Source organism: Prionailurus bengalensis, chromosome X (assembly GCF_016509475.1).
Source record: "Prionailurus bengalensis isolate Pbe53 chromosome X, Fcat_Pben_1.1_paternal_pri, whole genome shotgun sequence".
Lineage (NCBI taxonomy): Eukaryota > Metazoa > Chordata > Mammalia > Carnivora > Felidae > Prionailurus > Prionailurus bengalensis.
This window is the reverse complement of record NC_057361.1, coordinates 80,681,382-80,697,427: the sequence shown is the minus strand read 5'-3', so window position 1 is coordinate 80,697,427 and position 16,046 is coordinate 80,681,382. Positions and strand designations below refer to the sequence as shown.

Genomic DNA, 16,046 nt, shown 5'->3' with positions numbered 1-16,046 from the left:
ATTTTAGCCACTCTGACTGGCGTGAGGTGGTATCTGAGTGTGGTTTTGATTTGTATTTCCCTGATGAGGAGTGACGTTGAGCATCTTTTCATGTGCCTGTTGGCCATCTGGATGTCTTCTTTAGAGAAGTGTCTATTCATGTTTTCTGCCATTTCTTCGCTGGATTATTTGTTTTTCGGGTATGGACTTTGATGAGTTCTTTATAGATTTGGGATACTAACCCTTTGTCCGATATGTCATTTGCAAATATCTTTTCCCATTCCATTGTTTGCCTTTTAGTTTTGTTGATTGTTTCTTTTGCAATGCAGAAGCTTTTCATCTTCATGAGGTCCCAATAGTTCATTTTGGCTTTTAATTCCCTTGCCTTTGGAGATGTGTCAAGTAAGAAATTGCTGCAGCTGAGGTCAGAGAGGTCTTTTCCTGCTTTCTCCTCTACGGTTTTGATGGTTTCCTGTCTCACATTCAAGTCCTTCATCCATTTTGAGTTTATTTTTGTGAAAGATGTAAGAAAGTAGTCTAGTTTCATTCTTCTGCATGTTGCTGTCCAGTTCTCTCAGCACGATTTGTTAAAGAGACTGTCTTTTTTCCATTGGCTATTCTTTCCTTCTTTGTCAAAGATAGTTGGCCATACTTTTGTGGGTCCAATTCTGGAGTGTTTACTGTATTCCATTGGTCTCTGTGTCTGTTTCTGTGTCAATACCATGCTGTATTGATGATTACAGCTTTGTAGTAGAGGCTAAAGTCTGGGATTGTGATGCTTCCCGCTTTGGTCTTATTTGGTCTTATTATTTGGCTATTCAGGGTCTTTTGTGGTTCCATACAAATTTTAGGATTGCTTGTTCTAGCTTCGAGAAGAATGCTGGTGCAATTTTGATTGGGATTGCATTGAGTGTGTAGATAGTTTTGGGTAGTATTGACATTTTAACAATATTTATTCTTCCAACCCATGCGCACGGGATGATTTTCCATTTTTTTGTATATTCTTCCATTTCCTTCATAAGCTTTCTATAGTTTTTCAGCATAGAGATCTTTGACATCTTTGGTTAGGTTTATTCCTAGGTGTTTCATTCTTGTTGATGCAATTGTGAATGGGATCAGTTTCTTTATTTGTCTTTCTGTTGCTTCATTGTTAGTGTATAAGAATGCAACTGATTTCTGTACATTGATTTTGTATCCTGCAACTTTGCTGAATTCATGTATCAGTTCTAGCAGACTTTTGATGGAGTCTATCAGGTTTTCCATGTATAATATCATGTCATCTGCAAAAGGTGAAAGCTTGACTTCATCTTTGCCAATTTTGATGCCTTTGATTTCCTTTTGTTTTCTGATTGCTGATGCTAGAACTTCCAACACTATGTCAAACAACAGCGGTGAGAGTGGACATCCCTTTCGTGTTCCTGATCTCAGGGGGAAAGCTCTCAGTTTTTCCCCATTGAGGATGATATTAGCTCTGGGCTTTTCATAAATGGCTTTTATGTTATGTAAGTATGTTCCTTCTAACCTGACTTTCTTGAGTGTTTTAATTAAGAAAGGATGCTGAATTTTGTCAAGTACTTTTTCTGCATCGATTGACAGGATCACATGGTCTTTTCTTTTATTTTATTAATGTGATGGATCACATAGAATGATTGGTGAATGTTGAACCATCCCTGCAGCCAAGGAATGAATCCCACTTGATCATGGTGGATAATTCTTTATATATGCTGTTGAATTCGATTTGTTAGTATCTTATTGAGAATTTTTGCATCCATATTCATCAGGGATATTAGTCTGTAGTTCTCTTTTTTTGCTGGATTTCTGTCTGGTTTAAGAATCAAAGTAATGCTGTTTTCATAGAATGAGTCTGGCAATTTTCCTTCCCTTTCTATTTTTTGGAACAGCTTGACAAGGATAGGTATTATCTCTGCTTTAAATGTCTAGTAGAATTCCCTATGGAAGCCATCTAGTCCTGGACTCTTATTTGTTGGGAGATTTTTGATAACGGATTCAATTTCTTCACTGGTTTATGGGTTTGTTCAAGTTTCTATTTCTTCCGGGTTTCAGTTTTGGAACTGTGTGGGTGCTTAGGAATTTGTCTATTTCTTCCAGGTTGTCCAGGTTGTTAGCGTATAATTTTTCATAATATTCCCTGATAATTGGTTGTATTTCTGAGGGTTTGGTTATAATAACTCCATTTTAGGGGTGCCTGGGTGGCGCAGTCGGTTAGGCGTCCGACTTCAGCCAGGTCACGATCTCGCGGTCCATGAGTTCGGGCCCCGCGTCGGGCTCTGGGCTGATGGCTCAGAACCTGGAGCCTGTTTCCGATTCTGTGTCTCCCTCTCTCTCTGCCCCTCCCCCGTTCATGCTCTGTCTCTCTCTGTCCCAAAAATAAATAAAAAAAAAACGTTGAAAAAAAAATTAAAAAAAAATAATTCCATTTTAATTCATGATTTTATCTATCCAGGCCCTCTCTCTTTTCTTTTTGAGAAGCCTGGCTAGATAGAGGTTTAACAATTTTATTTATATTTTCAAAAAAAAAATCCAACTCTTGGTTTCATTGTTTTGCTCTAAGTTTTTTTAGATTCTATATTGTTTATTTCTTCTCTGATCTTTATTATTTCTCTTCTGCTGGGTTTGGGGTGTCTTTGCTGCTTTGGTTCTATTTCCTTTATGTGTGCTGTTAGATTTTGTATTTAGGATTTTTCTTGTTTCTTGAGACAGGCCTGGACTGCAATATATTTTCCTCTCAAGACAGCCTTTGCTGCATTTGGATTGTTGTCTTTTCATTTTCATTTGTTTCCATATATTTTAAATTCCTTCTCTAATTGTCTGGTTGACCCATTCATTCTTTAGTAGGGTGTTCTTTAACCTCTATGCTTTTGGAGGTTTTCCTGACTTTTTCCTGTGTTTGATTTCAAGTTTTATAGCATTGTGATCTGAAAGTGTGCATGGTATGATCTCAATTCTTTTATTCTTATGAAGGGCTGTTTTGTGACCCAGTATGTGATCTATCTTGGAGAATGTTCCATGTGCACTTGAGAAGAAAGTATATTCTGTTGCTTTGGGATGCAGAGTTCTAAATATATCTGTCAAGTCCATCTGATCCAATGTATCATTCAGGGTCATTGTTTCTTTATTGATTCTCTGTCTAGATGATCTATTCATTGTTGTTACTTGAGTATTATCTTTATTGATTCTCTGTCTAGATGATCTATTCATTGTTGTTAAGTGGAGTATTAAAACCCCTGCAGTTGCCACATTCTTTTTCTTTTTTAAGCATTTTCTTTTTTTTAATGTTTATTTATTATTGAGAGACAGAGCATGAGCAGGGGAGGGGCGGAGAAAGAGGGAGATTCAGAATCGGAACCAGGGTCCAGGCTTTGAGCTGTCAGCATGGAGCCCGACAACGAGCACAAACTCACCAGCTGGGAGATCATGACCTGAGCCAAAGTCAGACGCTTAACCAACTAAGCCACCCAGGCACCCCTGCAAGTACCACATTCTTATCAATAAGGTTCCTTATGTATGTGATTAATTGTTTTACATATTTGGGGGCTCCCATATTCGGCGCATATAAATTTATAATTGTTAGCTCTTCCTGATGGATAGACCCTGTAATTATTATATAATGCCCTTCTTCCTCTCTTGTTACAGCCTTAATTTAAAGTCTAGTTTGTCTGCTATAAGTATGGCTACTCCAGCTTTATTTTGACTTCCAGTAGCATGATAGTTTTCCATCCTCTCACTTACAATCTGAAGGTGTCTCAGGTCTAAAATGAGTCTCTTGCAGACAGCAAATAGCTGGGCCTTGTTTATCCATTCTGATACCCTATGTCTTTTGGCTGGAGCATTTAGTCCATTTGCATTCAGTGTTATTATAGAAAGATATGTGTTTAGAGTCATTGTGATGTCTGTAGTTTTCACGCTTGTAGTGATGTCTCTGGTACTTTGTGGTCCTTGCAACATTTCACTCACAGAATCCCCCTTAAGATCTCTTGTAGGGCTGGTTTAGTGGTGAATTCCTTCAGTTTTTGTTTGTTTGGGAAGACCTGTATCTCTCCTTCTATTCTGAATGACAGACTTGCTGGATAAAGGATTCTTGGCTGCATATTTTTTTCTGTTCGTCACAGTGAAGATTTCCTGCCATTCCGTTATGGCCTACCAACTTTCAGCAGATAGGTTTGCAACTACTCTTATGTGTCTGCCTTTGTAAGTTAGAGCCTATTTATCCCTAGCTGCTTTCAGAATTTTCTCTTTATCCTTGTATTCTGCCAGTTTCACTATGATATGTCGTGCAGAAGATCGATTCAAGTTACGTCTGAAGGGGGTTCTCTGTGCCTCTTGGATTTCAATGCCTTTTTCCTTCCCCAGATCAGGGAAATTCTCAGCTATGATTTGTTCAAGTACACCTTCAGTCCCTTTCTCTCTCTCTTCCTCTTCTGGAATTCCTATGATATGGATATTGTTGTTTGATTGCATCACTTCGTTCTCTAATTCTCCCCTCATACTCCTGGAGTTTTTTTATCTCTCTTTTTCTCCACTTCCTTTTTTTCCCATAATTTTATCTTCTAATTCACCTATTCTCTCCTCTGCCTCTTCAATCCGTGCTGTGGTCGCCTCCTTTTTATTTTGCAGCTCATTTATAGCATTTTTGTAGCTCCTCATGACTATGTCTTAGTCCCTTGATCTCTGTAACAATGAGATTCTCTGCTGCCCTCTATGCTTTTTTGAAGCCCAACGATTAAGTTTTTGACTATTATTCTAAATTCTTGTTCCATTATATTGCTTAAATCTTTTTTTAATCAATTTGTTAGCTGTCACTACTTCCTGGATTTTCTCTTGAGGAGAATTCTTCCATTTCATCATTTTGGGTAGTCCCTGTGGTGGCTCCAAATTGTAGGGCACTTCCCCTGTGCTGTCCAGAGTTACTTGTGTTGGTGGGTGGGGCCACAGTGAGACCCAATGTCTGTATCCACCCCACTGCTGGGGCCACACTCAGATTGGTGTGTACCTTATATTCCCCTCTCTCAGGAGCAGGACTCACTGTGGAGTGGTGTGGCCCCTGTCTGGGCTACTTTCACACTGCCAGGCTTGTGGTGCTGCTTTGATTAACTGGGGTGGATCTGCAGGGTGCAGGGGAGGGGCAGGCTTAGCTCAGTTCACTTTGCTGTTGGAGGTCCCCTGTGGGAGGGGCCCTGCAGCACCAGGAAGGAGGCAGTCCCATCGGAGGGATGGATCCACAGGAGCACAGCAATGGACCTTTTCGTGGTGCAAGCAAGTTCGGTGGCAGGAACTGGTTCCCTTTAGGTTTCGGCTGTGGGATAGGAGAGGGAGATCTGGCTTGCCAGCGCCTTTGTTCCCCCATCAAGCTGAGTTCTGTCTTCTGGTTCTCAACAACTTCCCTCCTTGTGTCCTCTTGCCCTCCCCACTCTCCAAGAGCAGTGTTGTTGACTTTTAACATTCCAGATGTTAAGTCCCACTGGCTGTCATAACTCACGGAGTCCAGCCCCTCTGCTTTTGCAAGCTTTTGCAAGTCTGCTTTTGCAAGACTTTGGGGGCTGTGCCTTGCGGGGTGGGCTGTCCTCCCACCCACCCACCCCCGGCTCCCTCCTGCCAGTTCGTGTAGCATGCACTGCCTCTCTGCCCTTCCTACCCTCTTCCATGGGCATCTTGTCTATGCTTGGCTCCCGAGCATCCATTCTGCTAGTCTTCTGGCGGTTTTCTGGGTTATTTAGGCAGATGTGGGTGGAATCTAAGTGACCAGCAGGATAAGGTGAGCCTATGGGCCTCCTATGCTGCTATATTCCAGAATGGCATCTTGAGACTCTGCTCTCAGCTCTCCTGGCTTCCTCCTTTGGGCACTGAGGCTCCTGGCAGGTGTGAGCTCTGTGCACACACCCGGTGCAGCTCAGCTTAAATTATCTTTAAAAAAGCTTCCAAAACTTATTTTTAGTCACTTAGGATCTGACTTATTTGCATATCCTGTAAAACCTGTCCCCACATCTTCTGGCCTTTGATAAAATAGAGTCTGTGGTTAAAGACCTCAAACTGTTATGGCCCTTTAGGGCTCTCTGACACAGAGACTTTCCACCATGCTGCTGAGTGACATCATCTAGATACCTAACCCCTTCTCTGATCCCTTTCTATACCCAAGGAGTTCCTCATTCTCTTTCTCTTCTGAGTAAAGACCCCTTTGCCTTAGCCTTTGGCTAGGACTGCCTGTGAGGGAGTTTGTTTCTTAGGAAACCCTGTTCAAATGTCACCCAGTATACTTGTTTTGCATTACTGCCTCTTTTAATCATATCTTTTTCCTTATCAGCTACAAGTTTCTTAAAATCTTGGCAGAACTTAAAAACACACATTCAAAGACACACAGAGTCAATTAAACTTGTAAAACTTGAACTGCAAATCTAATTAAATACATTACATATGAATATGTGCAAGAATTAAGAGTAATATTTGCAAAAAGCAAAGAGTATGACAAAGCTTTATGAATATATATTTGTAGAAATATCTGTGTAATTTGCAATGTAAAAGTAAAGACACTGTTTTCTCCATGTTTTGAGGTAATGACTAAAGACAATTTTAAAAAATATTTTGTGGTCTCTTAGTATCTTTGACACTCTTTCTACTGCTCTTTTTGTTTAACTTGCTTATCTGTAGGTTATAAAACTAAAAGGCATATAGTGGCGCCTGGATGGCTCAGTCAGTTAATCGTGTGACTTTGGCCTAGGTCATGATCTTGCAATTTGTGAGTTGGAACCTCACATCAGGCTCTGTGCTGACAGCTTGGAGCCTGGAGCCTGGAACCTGCTTCAGATTCTGTGTCTCCCTGCCTCTCTGCTCCTCCCCTGATCATGCTCTGTCTCTCTCTGTCTCTCAAAAATAAATAAATGTTAAAACATTTTAAAAACAAAAAAAAAACAACCTGAAAGGCACATAAATAAATTTTTATAGAATCTAGTTATGTACAATAACTTCTTTTAAAATTAAAATAATACTTATACTTTGTATGCATAGCTTGTGATAAATTAAATGTCCATTTGTTGAATAGAGAACATGAATTTTACCTAAGAAAATGCTTGATTTCTGATGGTAAACCTACTTTATGATTTTTTCTTTCATTAATTTATTCACATACACATTCAATAATCAGTGGTATGCTGAAGATGACATATGTTTTAGATTTAGAATTATGTTTCAAATTATAGCTCTGCTGTTTACTAATTATGAAAATTTGGACAAATCAGTTAACATTGTTGAACCTCACTTGCCTTAACCTCCCATTGCTTAATTGCTTGATCAGTCATATTTGCACTTAGGTACTCAAACATTTGTTGAGCTCTCAATATGTGCATATGTTATTAGCAAAACTAAAATCTTCCTGGTTTAAGCAGCTCCAATACATAGGAAATTTGTTTGGAAAGTTCTTATTAACTAGTAACAAGGTAATAAGATAGCACTTATATAGTTCTTTTGGGGCACAGTATCCCCAATTTATATAGCTCCTGGCATATCTTTGGAAGTTGTTTGTTTTGTTGCCTTCTTTCAAAAGGAGAACTATCAAAATACTAATTTAGATGGTCATAATGCAAAGGTTTGACAGTCAGATGAAGAATAATCATTAAAGAAAATGATCAAGACAAGTAAGAAAAGGAGAATTTAAATGACTAAACACAAGCAAACTTTCTGAGGAATGTAAGACAAAGCCATGACAATTTCAATTGCAAGAATTTCTGCTTTTTGCTTGTTTCTGCTCTGGCTTACTTGTTCTATTATTATTCTCAAGAAAGTAAATTATTTAATACATATGCTCACTGTCAAAAAATAGTTTTCACCAAAAAGGAAAAAGTTCTTTTCCTTCTTGCCTCAGAAACAAACTAAGCTTTTAAGCAAGGATTATTTTTTGGTGATATTTGCCTTTGCTGTGGAAATATAAGCTATTTTCTATTTCTTTAGGCAGAATATTGGACAGTCAAAATTCTGTGCCCAAAACTTTGGGAATTATTTAAAAGCTGGTTCCTGACCATTTTGAAATTATATCATTTGATAGATAGATAACAAATGCCCCTGCTGATTCTACTGATGATTTTTCTCAAGGATTGCCTGGAGTAGACACTGTTAATTCTTCAAGCCAGGAGTCCAAGTCTGTAGGTGAGTGTATGTGCACTTGTTCCCTGATAGCTCATTGAGTTTATATGAAGTCAGTGTAAACTCAGTTCGTACCCAAGTACACACATGTCACTATTGCCAAGTGAACTCAAAACTGGCTATAATTGGTCTCTGTTGTTTATAAAGACATTTGTTTGACTAGGTGTAGACATGCAGCTATATGCTTCCTGTTAAAGTAAGATCTTTAAGGCAAGTGTGGATGGTGATCTATTAGATGGATGTGAACTATAAACAGGATTGTTAAGGATTAGTATTGAGTTGTTTTGGCTTCCCGTAACACTTAAAACAAGACTCATTACTTAATATAACCTACAAAGCCTTAAATTATCTGACCCTTTCATGCCCCTTCAACCTTATCCCTTGCCATTTTATTCTTTGATCGCTAAGGCCCAGCTAAATTGACCTTTCTGTCTCTCAGACACACCAAACTCTCTTAAGGGCCTTTCTGTTTTTCATTCCCCTATTTAGAATACTAAGTCCTCTGATCTTGAATAAAACTATTCTTTTCATCTAGATCACAACTCAAATATTGTTACCATAGAGAAGTTCTTCCCTGACTACCTAATCTAATGGCATGTTTATTTCATCCCACCCACCACTGACAGTCACTATCACATATTTCTTCATTTTAGGTATTTCTTCTATCAGAATTACTTTTTTATTGTCTTTCTCCTTTTACTAAAATATAAGCCCGGTGAAAGTAAAGTCCTGCTCTCTTATTCACAGCTATATCTTTAACACCTAGAGCAGTGTCTGTGTTGTAAGAGACACTCATAAATTTATTAAATGAATATATAAAATTTAAGAATAACTTACACTGCACTCTATCAATTTGTAAGTTCAAAAGAACATTAATGTATATCAGGATCAGAGATTGGGTCCCAGGAACAAGGACCCTTAAGTCTAATATAAGAGAGAGATCTCCATATGTATTCCCTTCTCAGACTGCAAGAATCATAGCACAGGAAAGGGTATCAAAAGGAACTCTTGATGTAGCTCCCATAATTCTAAACTCCATTAAAATCCTCTGTTTTCTTTTCCCCCAATATTGTAAAATTCAAATATGATGGCCTTGCATATGATTGTTAAAAATGGGTCTTCTTTGGGCCTTTACTACGTCATTTTCTTTTCCAATCCATTATTCACACTCGACAAAATGATCTTTTAAAAATGTAAATGATATAACATTAACATTAAGTTTCCCTCAGCAGATACGCGGAATCATTACCTTATTTTTAGAGTCTGCACAATCTGGCTTTCTACCCTCCATCCACTTTGATATTCTTTCTGTTCCTGGAATGTGCCATGTCCTTTCTCTTAGTTTAAGGCTTCACATATGCTATTCCATCAGCTTGAAACAGACTTTCTTCAGCCTTCTCCGCTTTCCTAACTTATCCCTAAAGTCTCAGATAAAATGTCCCTTTTTCAAAGAGGCTTCCCTTACCATTCAGGCTAATTGACATCTCTAATATGGATTCTCATAAGCCCCTGTGCCCTCCATTATTATGCTTAACACATTTCATTCTGATTCCAGAATGGGAAGCAGGAAATAAGTATATTTTATTTACTGTTGCATAGTGCCTGGCACAGAACAAGTTCTCAGTAATTATTTAAATGAAATCATTCAATAGTGTGTTTGGAGTTTAATCACTCAGATCTATGTATATAGTTAGCTTTGATTCAGTAACAAGAATTAGCTTTAGAAAAGTGACACAGACCTTTTTTATTTCTTATACAGCATTCCACATTATTTTATTTTTCTCCTATGAAAAAGAGTATTTTTTTCCAAAAAGAGGCTTTTTATAAAATGGCCTCGGATCTTTGAAACAGCCCATTTTTTAAATTTTCCTAATCACATCACATCTCTCCCCATCATTAAATTGTTGTTCTCGAAAGACCATCTTTCCAAAATGGAGTACAGAAGATCCATACATTCTTGTTAATACTTGGCCCTCTGGGTTTTGTAGTTTTAAATTACCAGAGACAGGTTGTAGCATTTAATAATTAGTGGAAACAAACACTGAATTTGGAGGACTATGAATCCTCTGGGCTGATCAAAGTTGTTATAGTCTCATGGTCACCATGTCTCAATTATGTCAAACAAAAAGCATCTCTCCTTTGGACTGTAGAATCAATAGTGGAACTAAAACATCAGTGATGGTTTAGATATTTACAGTAGCTGAACATATTAGTTCTGTTGCATGTTAGTGCATTTTGTTAATCTTATTTTCATCAATAACAAGCTCCATTACAAATCGATTTGATGTACCTATTAGAACATCTCTTATGTGGTGTACCACAACTATTATGTACTCGGCTAGTACTTTTTGATCAAGATTAGTTAATATTCTACACTGTGAAAACACACTGTTCAAGAAGGAAATATCAGTGGTCAAAGTTCATAAGATATTTTGTGTTTTAAAATGTAGTACATTCATTTATGTGACTTTCAGCAGTCTTTTATAATCTAGTGAAACAATATTTGCTTTCACAGTCAATCATCTCTCATGAGAGAGAAGGAAAAGTACAACACAGCTAAATACTGGAAATATTGCTTATCTCCACTCTGAAAGTATCTCCCACCATATTGAAAAACAGTAAACAAATATACATGCTTTATTTGATTTAACAGGATAGACAGATGGATCTTAAGATGTACCTACACTATATTGAAGCACTGAAGTTCCTTGTACATGCTGTTGTTTAGAGACTGTGTTGAAATTATTGTAGATCCAACAAGGTTTTAAACATTTCAGTTGTGTCTAAATGTAATTTTTTAAAATGTTTATTTATTTATTTTGAGGGTGGGGAGGAGCAGAAAGAGGTAGAGAGAGAATCCCAAGCAGGTTCTGTGCTGTCAGCGTGGAGCCTGATGGGGGGTTTGGTACCACCGCGTGAGATCATGACTTGAGAGGAAATCAAGACTTGAACACTTAACTGAATGAACCATCCAGGCACCCTTAAATTTATTTTTTTTAATTTTGTATATATTTTTTTAAAGTTTATTTATTTTTGAGAGAGACAGAGACAGAATGCAAGTGTGTTGGGGTAGAGAGAGAGGGACATAGAATCTGAAGTAGGCTGCAGGCTCTGAGCTGTCATCACAGAGCCTGACACGGGGCTCAAACCCACCAGCTGCAAGATCATGACCTGAGCCAAAGTCAGACGCTAAACCGACCGAGCCACCCAGGCGCCCCTAAATTTAATTTTTTTTTAAGTAACCAATGATAAACTTTGTTTTTAATATAAAACTTTTCAAAACATAGTCTGAAATTTTGTGCATTCATAATACTGTGTGTTGTTGTTAAGGGATAGTTTGATATATCAAACTATATATATATCAAAATATATAAATATATGTAAAATATTATCTTAAAGGGCAAAAAATTAGTACTGAGAACAAGAAAATTACCCTTTTTGGATGAAAGAATGTCACAGCAGCAAACACACTTATTTATAATTTTTTTTCCTCCATTTTGTTTTTCATTGGTAGAGGAAAATTGTGGGAACTCATAATGATTGGGGATGCTAGAAAAACAACTTCATACCTTCTCTTTGGTATGATTTGGAAGCAGTCTGGTCTCTTGTTAGAAAGCCATATTTGCAAGATTTTTTTTTTTTTTTTTTCAGACAGGCCCAAAAGGTTGTAATGATGCAGCGGACATTTTTTTTTTTTTTATCCTAAATCAAGAATTCTCATTCTCAATCCTGAGGGTAAAACAAAGAGAACATAGGTTAAAAATTAGCATATTCGTCTAGGATTACTAATAATGAAATCTTACTTTAGATAGAATTTCATATTTATTTAAATTTTATTTTATATATGTGCTGTCATTTTATTTTTTTTTAAATTTTTTTTTCAACGTTTATTTATTTTTGGGACAGAGAGAGACAGAGCATGAATGGGGGAGGGGCAGAGAGAGAGGGAGACACAGAGTTGGAAACAGGCTCCAGGCTCTGAGCCATCAGCCCAGAGCCCGACACGGGGCTCGAACTCACGGACCGCGAGATCTTGACCTGGCTGAAGTCGGACGCTTAACCGACTGCGCCACCCAGGCGCCCCTGTGCTGTCATTTTAAACTGATAAGAACAGATACTACACTTGATCTTAGCCAAAAGGCCGAGAAGCGATGTGCTGTCATTTTAAAAATGTGATTTTTCAGTGCAAGTTAGTGGTTAAAATTATGTATTTTAAGAAGATGTTCATCATTTGCAACAATATTAAGTTTAAAAATTATGCCACCAATTACATTCTTTCTCTATGAGAACCATGGCAATGGTAAGCATTGCTCTTTGGCCATGAGAGTGCAGTTAACACATCCAACGAATTGGTGATAATTTATCTAAATTTCCAGCAAAGTACCTTATTGGTAACTGCCTGTTGAAATCTGGTTTAATAAATACAGTACTCAAGTATTTTCCCCTCCCAAGAGCTGTAGTTAATGAGGATAAATAATTTGCAAGCCATTTGTCTTCATGGTTCTTTCTTCATATGAATCCAACTCGTGAAAATACCTCATTCATTTCAAATTACCTGGACTACTCTCCTCTACAACTGTCATTCTTTTACACCATTGTACTCTAAATATCCATTCAATAATCTAGGAAAAGATGAATAAAACCAGACAAAATTCTTGCCCTCTTTCTTGCCCTCTCTCTGTCTTTATATATATATATATATATATACACACACACATACATATATAAATATACACATACATACACATATACATAAACAAATGAGGGTTTATGGGGAGGGTTTTTTTTTAGAATTTTTAGTAATTAATAAGAATAAAGATATGTAAAAATTATAAATTAGAATTCCTGGACAAAATGGTCAATTTTATAGAAAAAAAAATAACATAAAAACATAAGTTAAAGGTTTTCCAGAATAAAAAACATAAAACAAACCAATGAGTATAAAAACAGGTTGGGAAAAGAAAAGTTTAAAGGAATTGCCTGAAAGATAACTCAGGTCCAAATGTTTTTATAGCTAAATTTTCTTAAACCTTTAAGAAACTGGAAATTCCTGCACTTTCCAAATTTATATTACCAGAAAATAAACTCTTCAAGGACACAAAGTTCATTTTCACAACCAGCATAACAGCATAACTCTGATGTATAACTTTGGCAAAGATAACCCTTATTACAAACACACTACAGTCTAATCTTATTTATGAATATATGTGTGTGTGTGCATGTTTGTGTTTGTATACACATATATGCATACTAAACAGTGAAATAATACAGGTGAGTATTATCTAATTGTGGAGCTGTAGAAGGACATTCTAAGCATGACTTCTAAAGAAAAACTATATAAGAAAAATTAAATACTTGATAGATTTGATTACATACAACTTAAAAACAAATTAAATTAATATCATTAAAAGCAAAAAATGGCAAACTGAGAAAATAATTGAAAAATAAATAGCAGGAAAAGGGCTAATATTTTCAACATATGAATATAACTTGCATACCAATTAGAAAACATGAGGCATTTCAGGAGAAAACTGAACAAGGGACAGTTTTTATAAATTTGTAAAAATTATAGAAAATTTATAAATATTTTCAATTAACCTATGGAAAAATAGTTAACCTCCAAATAAATCAAAATTCAAATTAAATGATGAGATAGTTTTTTCTAGCAAACAAGGAAAAATATTTTTACTATACAGGTAGTTCTGGCAAGAATATTCTAAAAATTGGCACTCATGTACACTGGCAACGAAGTGTAAATCAGTACAGATTATCTTGAGGGAAACTTAGCAATATGTATGAAAAATCTTAAATAGCTTTACTCCTTAGTAAATCCACAGATTGAAAATTATTTTAAACAAATAATCAGACATGTAGAAAAACATACTCTAGAGGATGTTTACTACAACATTATTCTAATATTAAATATTTGAAATCACTTAAGTATTTAAAAATTGGGAATTATTTAAATAAGCTTTGATGCATAGAAATGATAGGATATTGATGCTATTAAAAAGCATATTTTAAAATAATATTTAATGACATGGTAAATGTACATAATTTAATTTTAGGTAAAAAAAGCAGAATATAAAACAGAATTTGAATGATTTTATGGTATTTATATACACATCAATATATAGAAAATGCTAAATATATACAATTATTAAACATTTTTATTATTTTTTATTTTAGAGAGAGTATTGAGCAGGGAAGAGGGGCATAAGGGCAGAGAGAGAGAGAGAATCTGAAGTAGGCTCCACCCTCAGCATGGAGCCTGACATGGGGCTGGATTCTAAGATGCTGGGATCATAACCTGAACCAAAATCAAGAGTTGGGCACTCAACCTACTGAGCCATCCACGTGCCCATATATACAATTTTTTAACAGTGTTTATGTCTGTGGTGCTATTTTGAGTAGTGTTTATCTTTGTTATTTTTTTCTTTCAGAAAAAAAATTTCTTTTAGAAAAAAATTTGGGGGCAGTTTGAAATTGCACCAAAAAATGCATTAAGATATCTACGAATAAACCTAACCAAAAAGGTAAAAGATCTATATTCTCAAAAATAGAAAACTTATGAAAGAAATTAAAGAGTACACAAAGAAATGGAAAAACATCCCATGCTCGTGAATTGGAAGAACAAACATTGTTAAATGTTTATATTACCTAAAGCAATCTACACATTTATTGCAATGCCTATCAAAATAACACCAGCAAGTTTTTTTTGTAGAGCTAGAACACACAATCTTAAAATCTTCAATGGATATTTGCTACTTTTGTTATTTTAAAAATAATGATTCAGAATGTTTATATTGAATTCCTGAAATTAACTCCTCCATGGAAATCTCATTAACAAACATAATATTAATCCATTCAGAGCCTACATAAAACCAGTGAGGTACTCAAAATTCATAACTCAGTAGGAATAAAGAGAATAATACTTTAGAAATCTCAAAGCCTTCAAAGCAACAAAGGGTCAGCTCAAATAAATATTCTTTATAGTATATTGGTGAAGACCAAGTACAGGTAAGAAAAAGATAAATTGTAGAAGTATGAACATAATTATATAAATCAACATTAAGGAATTAATGCAATTTTTTAGATCCCTGTTTGAGAGATCACATTTTACTATTTCCTCCATCTTTTGTTTTTTCTTTAGCTTTTTTTTTTTTTTACGATGCATTATATTTTTTCCTCAGATCCACTTTTCTGTGAGAATTGATCACTTAGCATTGCATTATCAGGAGTAAGCCCACTAGACCATGCATTCAAGGTAATTTCATTACACCTGTGAAGTGTAATTGAAGAATTGCGTTTTCAACGTTAGAAGATCCTAGCTTGGTCAACTGAGATGTAATCCTATTTAATAGTGTCATTGATAACATTCATTTAAAACTACAATGTCAAATTCTGGGGGGAAAGAGACCTTGAATGAAATTAGTTTCTAAAGGAACATGGAGGGTAACACATGACTTTTTTCTCTCAGAATTGATGACAATCTTAAAATGTCAGATCTTCCTGCATTTAAATAGCATATTCATAAAAAATGAGCTATTTTTGTATATCATACGAAACACACACACGCGCGCACATACACACACACACACACACACACACAGTCATAGAGCTTCCAGAGGACAAGTACGTACTTTATCTTTTCTTTATATTATCAGAAAAGAGCTGAAATATACCCTACAAAATGGCTTTTACAACATTGGCATAGAGAGAAAAATGGCCAAAGCGATTAGATTAAAATTCTAATAACTGTGAGATTAACATACAATTTAGTTTTCAGTATTTTAACTTTAGCTCTTAACAATAATTTTTTTTTAAATTTTTTTAACATTTATTTATTTTTGAGACAGAGAGAGACAGAGCATGAATGGAGGAGGGGCAGAGAGAGAGGGAGACACAGAATCAGA

The 16,046-nt window shown here is 35.9% G+C and overlaps 1 pseudogene; it reads right to left on the bottom strand.

Moving 5' to 3' along the window:
- Positions 1 to 12,082: 12,082 nt before the first annotated feature.
- Positions 12,083 to 12,283, bottom strand: LOC122478160 (annotated as a pseudogene).
- Positions 12,284 to 16,046: the final 3,763 nt, after the last annotated feature.